Source organism: Euphorbia lathyris, chromosome 3, assembly GCF_963576675.1.
Source record: "Euphorbia lathyris chromosome 3, ddEupLath1.1, whole genome shotgun sequence".
NCBI lineage: Eukaryota > Viridiplantae > Streptophyta > Magnoliopsida > Malpighiales > Euphorbiaceae > Euphorbia > Euphorbia lathyris.
Genome location: NC_088912.1, coordinates 48,902,628 through 48,912,850, shown reverse-complemented (window position 1 = coordinate 48,912,850; position 10,223 = coordinate 48,902,628). Strand labels below are relative to the sequence as shown.

The window sequence follows — 10,223 nt, the reverse complement described above, 5'->3', positions numbered from 1 at the left end:
CTCTCTCTAAAAATGTTTAGAGTGAGAAGCTCCTCCCCAAAAGTCCTGCCCTGAATGCATGGGGATCCGTGCTTTATATAGGCAAACGGATCCCCGGAACTTTAGGCGACGCCCGAAGAAAATTGGGCGTCGCCCAAAGTCAGTTGGGCGAACGCCCAACTAACATGGTTGGGCGAACGCCCAACTTCAGTTGGCCGTACGCCCAACCAGCGTTGGGCGCACGCGCCCAACGTCGCTGGGCGCTCGCCCAGCGGCTGCCGAGCGCGCTCGCCCAGCGGCCGTCGGGCGTGCGCCCGCGCTGTAGGGCGTGCGCGCCCCACGGTCGTCGAGCGCGCGCTCCGTGCTGCCGGGCATGCGCGCCCAACGGACGTCGAGCGTGCGCCCCGCGCTGCCGGGCGCGCGTCCAACTATCATCGGACACACGTCGGCTGCCGTTAGGCGCTCGCACCATGTCGCTGAGCACTCGCGAGCCGTCCACTTGACGACCGCGACTCACATTAATTTTTCTTTTCTTATTAAATATTTTTGTTTTAAAACTTCCGAATCAACCGCTTCGACCGTCTTGTTTACAGGTTTTCATCACAGGTCCTCCGACTCGGTGTCTACACCTGCCTTTCTACTATCTATTGTAATTTCTCCTCTCATCTGATTCCCTTCAATTCAATTGAAGTTTTCTTTAGTAGTATAGAAATTAATATGTAATTTCAAGGCGCCATGGAGAAGACGGAGGACCTAAAGAGAAATATGTAATAGTTAGTATTTCCTTAGGTTTGCCCTTTTATTCCGTCTCTGGCTCGACGGAATAATTTAGATGATATGTCCATAACGCCAATGTATGTGAATGTATGTGTCTGATGTATGCTAAAGCAAATCAAGACTAAGTTAGATTATGAGACCTAAAATAAAATCCCTCATTAAAAAGTTAAGTAAATAAACAAGTTATTAAAATCGGTTGCCCCTCCCTAATATTATAATTCAGCCGGCAGTACTGGGGGCCTTTGGGTTGTTGAGTAAACTCAAGCTCGGGGTCTTACGGTAACACCTGAATTATCGAAAATTGCTTTTCATGAATATGGGGTAATACTTAAATTAGATTATGATAATTGGATGAGCAAACTCATGTTGTCATAAACTAATGGGCAAGATGGTTGGGATTAATGTGAATAGCATATTAGTTACTAATGTGGTTAGTAACCCAATAACCTAGGAATCACATTAAAGATGTGATTGATTACATGAATCTACCTAACGAATGAGACTAGCTTGTTGAGCAAACTCAAGGTGAAATCTCAGGAGTTAGGATCCTAGCTCACTAAAGGATTTGTGAAATTCTTCGAATTAATATGGAGGGCTATTAATTTGGAAAAATAGTGGGAGCAATCTAAAATAAACTAAAAGGCCTATGATTTTAGATTGATATACTTTAAGCAAATGAATGACATACGTTTACTCTTTCTCACTCTCAGGTTTAATTAAACACACTCTTAAAATCATGACTAAAACCAATCTGCAAAACATTCTTACCGATAACAAATTGAATGGTTCAAACTTCACCGACTGGTTTCGTAACTTCAAAATTGTTTTGAATTTCGATAAGATAGGGTATGTACTTGATACAACGATACCCCCTCTCCCCGCTGATGATGCTCCCATTGAGGAAATTGATGCTTACCAAAAGCACAAGGCTGATGATGATCATGTCGGATGCATCATACTTGCATCGATGACACCGGAATTACAAAGGCAACATGAGGAAATGGATGCCTATTCCATCATCATGCACCTTAAAGAGCTGTTTGGGAAACAGACTAGGTGCGAACGCTACGAAATATCCAAGTTGCTATATCGTTGCAGGATGCAAGAGGGCACATCTGTCATGACACATTGTGTCAAGATGATTGGCTATATTACCAAACTTTCAAGTATTGGATTCGCGATGGATAACGAATTAAGTATAGACTTAATTCTTCAATCCCTCCCAAAGAGTTATTCACAGTTCATTATGAACTATCAGATGAATGACTTGCAAACCTCTCTTGAAGAGCTTGCAAATATGCTCAAGTCAGTTGAGCCCAATATGAAGAAAGACAAAGCCATACCGACTCTTGTCATTGAGGGATCAAAGAAGAGGAAAGGGAATTATCCCAATCCTAAATATCCCAAGAAAGGTAAGAAAGTCGTGCCCAACAAAGCTAAAGGAAAGGAAGTGAAGAAGCCCAAAGGAGAGTGCCACTTCTGTGGTAAAGACGGGCATTGGAAGAGGAACTGCAAGGAGTACCTAGCCTCCCTCAAAAAGGGAAATGGCGGTGCTTCAACATCTGGTATGTTTTATATTGAAATAAATACAGTTTCGCAGTCTGAATCTTGGGTACTTGATACCGGATGTGGATCTCATATTTGTACAAATATGCAGGAGCTAAAACAGACTAAGGAACTAAAGAAAGAAAGCATAAACTTGCGAGTAGGAAATGGAGCAAGAGTTGCCGCCCTCGCATTTGGAGATTATGTTTTAAATTGCCCTCTGGGCTTGTAATAGAATTAAGGAACTGTTTGTACGTTCCGCAAATGTCTCGTAACATTATTTCTATTAGCCGTCTTGTTGACGACGGTTTTCATATTTCAATAAAAGACAAGAGTTGCAATTTTTATAAAGATTCGATCTTTTATTTTTCAGGAATATCACAAAATGGGATTTATGTGTTAGATGACAAAATTCCTGTTTTTGCAATTGATACCAAAAGACATAAGCTAGATAATTCAACTTACTTGTGGCATTGTCGTTTAGGCCATATAAACAAGAGACGCATGCTAAAGCTACATTCAGATGGGCTTATAGATCCAATCGATCCCGAATCATTGGAAACATGCGAATCATGTTTAAAAGGTAAAATGACAAAGACACCCTTTAGCAATAAAGGTGAGCGTGTATCAGACACTCTAGGACTCATTCATTCAGATGTATGCGGTCCTATGTCAGTCCAAGCAAGAGGAGGATTCAGATTCTTCATAAGCTTCATAGATGACCATACCCGATATGGTTACATCTACTTGATGAAGCACAAATCAGAAGCTTTTGAGAAATTCAAATGCTTCAAGAATGAAGTAGAAAATCAATTAGGAAAGAAAATAAAGACGCTTCGATATGATCGAGGTAGCGAATATCTTTCAGATGATTTTCTGAATTATCTAACTGAATGTGGGATATGCTCACAATGGACACCTCCCTATACACCACAACACAATAGTGTATCCGAGAGGAGAAACCGTACCCTACTAGATATGGTACGATCCATGATGAGCATGGCCTTACTTCCAAAGACGTTCTGGGGCTATGCCTTAGAAACTGCCTTCTTCACCCTAAACCGAGTACCAACTAAATCCGCTAGTTCCACACCATATGAATTGTTCGTTGGTAGGAAACCCGTGTTCTCATTTATGAGAGTATGGGGTTGTTCAGCATTTGTCAAACGCAGACAAACTAGATTCGAAATATGATAAATGTTTTTTCATTGGATACCATAAGGAAACTGTGGGATATTACTTCTATCATCCAGATGATCAGAAAGTGATAGTATCCAAACATGCAACCTTCTTAGAGAAAGAGTTTCTCGAAGAAACACAAAAGGGAAGCATGATTGAACTTGACGAAGTTCAAGAAGAAGAAACACCGACTGAAACAATAGAGGCAGTTGAGGTACCCGAAGGAGTTCCATTAGATGAGACTCTAGTGCCACCTATTCGTAGATCACAAAGAGTTCGTGAACTCCCAGTTAGATATGGTTTTCTAGTGGGAGATGATAATGAGGTTCCCGTGATAGACGACGAACCCGAAAACTACGAAGAGGCTCTTACTAGTCCAAATTCTAAAGCATGGCTTGAGGCCATGGATTCCATGTATACTAACCAAGTGTGGACTTTGGTTGATCCATCCGAAGGGATAAAACCCATTGGGTGCAGATGGATCTTTGTTGAGCGATTTCCGCAAGTGCACGGTATACGCTTGTAGTAATAAAAGATATCGATCCCACAGGGAACGTTTTTTTTAACAAAAACTTATTTTGAATTGGTTAAATATACTTTTAAAATTTATAATAAGGAAAATCGTTAAATCGGATTTGGTTTTGAAATTGCTAGAATGAGAATTAGATTAGAGTATGAAAATGTTTAGAAAATACTTTTGATTTAGGAGTGAATTTGCAAGACATGAACGTTTAGTACTTTTTAGAAAAGTAAACAAATATATTCGTTTGCATTAAGCAAAGAAAACAACTTTAAACTTTGTATAAATTATGACGATGAAATAAATGACGGAACCTCTAATTTATAGGCTTTGAACGCAACAATCCTCCTAACTGGTTTAGATTGCTTCCTTAACCAAATTAAAACTCTACCGAGATAATAACTTGTCTACGTGTTCAAAAAAGTTTCCTTGTAAAGATTTTGAATTAAACTACGTTTTAATGAAAACACCAGCAATCCACTTCGGATCCTTTACCAAAGTGCTGCATAAAAATCTATCGAATAGAACGGACTTTATTAGATGAAATATAAATTGATACAAGTTTACAGAGAACAAGGAGCATGAAAACATTCGACGGCGTGCAAGTGAACGGGTTGTCAATCCTTTCCTTGGGTTTCGTTAGAGTTTGTCAGGCTTAGGGGCGGATTCTCTACTCAATCTTCTCGCTGAATCTTCGGAATAGAGACTGGTCTATCTACTACCAAAATGAAAACTAAATTTGAACAATGTCTAAACGCTACTGTGTTTGTTATTATTGAATAAACAATGTGTGTACATCATATTGCTTTGAACAGAAATGAAATCTAAATTCTGAATCACTTGACTCGGAATTTCTTCATAAGTTCTATACTAATCTCTTTCTTCTATATATATTCAACTCTCCATCAACTCTTTATTTATAGATGTTGAAGAGTCGTGTCCGTTGTGAAAGAACGTCTTTATCCACCCGAACGAACGCGTTTCTTGGATTTTAACATGTGTTCATTGTACTTGGCAGAATTTCTGCACTTACCGAGAATGGCAATTCTCGACCGAGAATGGGGGAGCATTTATTTGGTCTTCGGACGAAGGGAAGGAGATCTGGACGAACGCGTGTCACGATCGAGAATTGTGGATTCTCGATCGCGGCTTTCATTAAATTCTCAACCGAGAATTCGTTTCTTTAACCGAGAATTCGACATTTCTTCTGTTTCTGACCTCGTCTTTGTCCTCATTTTGGTGTAATTTGATCTTCGTCGTTTTTAACTCCTTTTGTAAGGTTTTTATTCTGTTTTTGAGCTCTTTTCGTTCCTATTTGGATTTTACCAAATATTTATGTACCTTGCAAGAAAGAAACATATTCGAGAGTAAAAGCATTCTAAACAAGTATAAATAGCATGAATTTGTAGCAATATTGATGTAATTATTGATGATATATTAGGTATATTTTAGGCTTAACAAATCTCCACACTTAATCTTTTGCTAGTCCCGAGCAAAATTTCACTGAATTTATTCTTTAACTAATCTCTTTATAAAAATAAAACATATATCTTTGTATTACCTTTTTAATTAGTTAAGCCGAAAAGATTAACTTCGCATGGCAAATTTATACGCAAAATATCAAACTAACTTAGTATAAATACGATATATCATTCGTCTTGTATTTTCAATTTTGAATTGAAGCATTCGGGACGATATAAGCACGCATGTTATTGAGTCTTTCGTCTCAAGGCATTTTAAAGCACAAAATTTCCTTTCCCAAACCTAAACTAATATATGAGATATATTAAATTTAAATAAGTACTTAGGATTAATTTATTTACTTGGTTACGCCCGAGATAAGGGTGGTCTTGATCGTAACCTTATACGTATTTTATTGTTTTATGTTCGCTTAAGAGGTACCGACCATGCCATGGGTGGACGCAATCGTTACTTTAAACTTAAACACGATTATTTTTATTATAAACGTTCCTTCCATACCTCGATTGTGATAAGGGTGGTCGCAACCGTGGCCAAAAGTAAACGGTACTTAATTTTCTTCCCTTTCATACCTCGATTGTGATAAGGTTGGTCTCAATCGAGGCCAAAAGTTAAGAATTCAACTAATTGATTAATTAATATGAATTACAAATTTGAATTGTAACTTGGGAAAAAGAAAGATAGCACATTCATCCTATATTGACTCAAAAATTCAACATGTATTATGGCTAAAGTTTCCTTAAAAACTTCAATTGGTGTTAATGTAAGACGAAATCAAACCGAGCTAAAATTGTTAGTTCAATTTAATGCCTATAAACCTAATTGAAAATTTAAAATGAGATTTATTGTATCACGAATTTCATGATATAAAGTAGAGATTGAAATAAAGAAGTTTTTACTTAAATACATTCACTCGAGACAATTTTATTTAAAATCGTGTCGAAAATTTGTGAAAAATTTGAAAAATAATGCCCGTATAGAAATATCATTTCTAACGATAATGATAACCTAAAAATAAAAATCATAAATAATCATATTAACTTATGAGTAATTTACAAACATATGAAAAATGTTAAGTTTATGAAAATAATTTATAAACATATGAAAAATGTTAAGTTTATGAAAAATAGTGTGAAAATAAAATGTGTTGCAATATATGTTGCATTTGCATAAAAATTATTCGTTGCATTTAGTATTTGTGCTAAAAATTAAAATGATATATGTATATCTCCTCCCACACTTAAATTGGACCATGTTCTCATTGGTGCAAAAATCGACATAACATAAAAAATAAGCACGAAATAAAGCATACGAAATAAAGATAGAATATTAGCAAATTAAAATCATTCAACATAAAATTAAAAATTGTACCAAACATATTAAAAGAAATATTGTACCAAACTTTAACAAGATGAAAAATAAAAATAAAGAAAACAACCTAGGCATGAGGCGGGGAATCCGGAGGTATTGGTGAAGTCTCCACATTTCGGCGACGGAAAAAGGAAAGCATCTGATACCGAGTAGACCTATGCTCGCGCCTCAAAGTATTGAGGTTGTCATTCATCACCATGTTGTTTTCCACCAAATCATCAATTCTTAAATTCATTTGACGATTATTGGAATTGATTTGGTTCAAAATCCTCTGCAAATCCACCGGATCATCCTCACGAGGTGCTTGGGGTTGAGCTTGTGGTGCATCCTCTAATCATTTTTCAGATATTTTGTGACCTAAAACAATTCCTTCATCAACCATGAAATGACATTTTTCCCAGTTTAATACTAAATTTGTTTCTTCACACCTAGACAAAACTTTATCCAAGTTTTTTAGGCACGAATCGAAAGAATCTCCATAAACTGAAAAATCATCCATAAAAACTTTCATGATATCTTCAATGAAATCATTAAAAATCGCAGTCATACAACGTTGAAATGTTGCAGGTGTGTTACATAGACCAAAGGGCATTCTCCTATATGCAAATGTTCCGTAAGGACACGTGAAGGTTGTTTTATCTTGGTCATCCGGGTAAATATATATTTGAAAGAATCCGGAGTAACCGTCTAGAAAACAATAGAAAGCATGACCAGCTATCCTTTTGATCATTTGATCAATGAAAGATAGAGGAAAATGATCTTTCCTAGTTGCTTTATTAAGGTTCCTATAATCTATACAAACCCTCCAACCAGTGGTGGTTCGTGTAGGTATTAATTCACCTTCGTCATTCCTTACAACTGTTATGCCTCCCTTTTTAGGTACACAATGGATTGGACTAACCCATTCACTATCCGAAATAGGATAAATGATTCCATTGTCTAGAAGTTTAGTAATCTCATTTTTTACTACTTCTTTCATATTCGGATTTAGGCGTCTTTGCCTATCCGCTTTAGGTGGCTTATCTTCTTCTAAGTGAATTTTGTGCATTACGATGCTCGGATTAATACCTTTTAAGTCTGAAATTTGCCAACCCATACTTCCTATCCTATTTCTAACAACTTCTTTCAATTCTCTTCTTGAACTTGTGTTAATTTGTTAGATATAATTATAGGTAGAGAATCGCCTTCGCCTAAGAAAGCGTACCTCAAATGACTTGGTAATTCTTTAAGTTCTAATTTAGGTGGAACTATAATTGAAGGCAGAACTGGTCCATCTTCTCGAATCAAAGGCTCTGGGTCCTTATCTTCTAGTTCCTCACTCATTATAGGTTCTATTATTTCCTCTTTTTGAACAATGTCATTTACACATTCTTCAATTAAATCAAGTTTCATACAAGCGAAATCCTCCATAGGATATTTCATTGCTTGATTCATATCAAACTCGATCTTATCGTCTCCTATTCGTAAAACTACTTTCCCTTCCGACACATCAACTAGAGCACGTCCCGTGTTCATGAACGGTCTACCAAAGATGAGCGGACAATTTACGTCATATGCAAAATCTAATATAACGAAATCGGTAGGAAAAATAAATTTATCAACTTTAACTAAAACATCCTCAATTATACCATATGGTCTTTTAGTGGTTTGATCCGCTAATTGCAAAACCATATTGGTACGTTTGATATCTTCTTCTAAGCCTAACTTATTAAAAATAGATAATGGCATCAAGTTTATGCTTGCTCCTAAATCACAAAGACAACTTGGGAATTCAATATCTCCCAATTTACACGGAATAGTAAACATCCGGGATCTTTGAGTTTGGTGGGCAAATTACTTGACACAATTGAACTGTAATCTTCAGTTAGTGAAATGGATGAAATTCCTTCCCAACTGATTTTCTTTGAAATTAAATCTTTGAGGAATTTACCATAATTGGGAATTTGCGTAATCGCATCCATAAACGTCAAATTAATATGCAAATTCTTAAGTTTGTCTAAAAATGTTAAAAGTTGTTTGTCATAGTCCTTATTGCGGACTTTGTGTGGAAAAGGTGGTTTGGGTACAAAAGTTTTTGTACTTGAGTCAATTTGTGCATCTTTTTGATTTAATGTATCTTCTTTGGACTTTGGTAAATCAGTTCCTGGCAAAGTTGAATTTTCGGGCATTTCTGGACCTAAGTAATTTTTCCCTGAACGAAGAGTGATAGCCTTTACATACTCTTTCGGATTTTCTTCTGTATGGCTGGGAAGACTTCCCTCTTTGCGGGATGGAATTGATTTAGCGAGTTGTCCAATTTGAACCTCCAAATTATGGATGCTAGATGATTGGTTTTTAATAAGCTGATCGAATTTATTCTCGATCCGTTTAAAACCATCGTCGTGATTACTTATTTTTCCGCTCATAGCATCAATAAATTTGTCGATTTTAGAAGATAAATTGCTAATCGTATCTCTTGATTGATTTTGATAATTAGTGGTACGATTTTGATTAGCATTAGAATTATTATTATTATCTCTCCAGTTAAAGTTAGGATGATTTCTCCATCCAGGATTATATGTATTGGAGTAAGGGTTATTAGGTTGGTTTTGCCCTTGGACAAAATTTACCTGTTCAATTTCGCTCATACCTTCATAATCCACATCCGTTTGGATTGGCTTACCATTAGGATCACACGGTGCCATAAACCTATCAATTTTGTGCGATAAGGCAGAAAACTGGGCTTGCAACATCGCGACTGGATCAAGATTCACTATACCTTTAACTGTTGACGTAGTTGAGGATGATGGTTTCGCTATCGATACGTGTCCACGTTCCGCGGGCCACATACTGCTGTTGATTGCCATTTCCTCCAAAAGTTCTCTTGCTTGGGCAGATGTTTTCTTCATGAATAACCCTCCAGACATAGCATCCAATGAACCTCTAGTTGTAGGATTGAGTCCATTATAAAATGTTTGCATTAAAAGTTCAGCGGGCAATTGGTGGTGTGGGCATAAACGTTGAAGTTCTTTAAAACATTTCCAAGCCTCATAAAGAGTTTCATTATCATTTTGAGAAAAAGATGTTAACTCTTTAATGACTCTTGCGGTTTTTGTTAAAGGAAAATTTTTTGATAAAAATGTTTGGGCTAATTGCTCCCAAGTCTCAAATGATGCGGCTGGCATAGAAGTTAACCATCTTTGGCTCGATCCTTCAAAGTAAAAGGAAAAAGGCGAAGATTGATTGCTTCTGCAGTCACATTTAGTATTTTAAAAGTGTCACAAATTTCTAAAAAATTTGTCAAATGGGTGTTAGGATTTTCGTTAGGTAACCCGTAACATGTTACGTTATTTTGTAACATATTAAGCAAAGCTGGCTTAATCTCAAATTGATT

General features: G+C 36.8%; 1 non-coding gene across 1 annotated transcript; it reads left to right on the top strand.

Annotated features, from left to right (window-relative positions):
• The first annotated feature begins 9,826 nt into the window (after positions 1 to 9,826).
• Positions 9,827 to 9,933, top strand: LOC136225193 (small nucleolar RNA R71). Its single transcript, XR_010686923.1, has one exon. It is a non-coding gene; the product is annotated as a small nucleolar RNA R71 (small nucleolar RNA).
• The last annotated feature ends 290 nt before the right edge of the window (positions 9,934 to 10,223 follow it).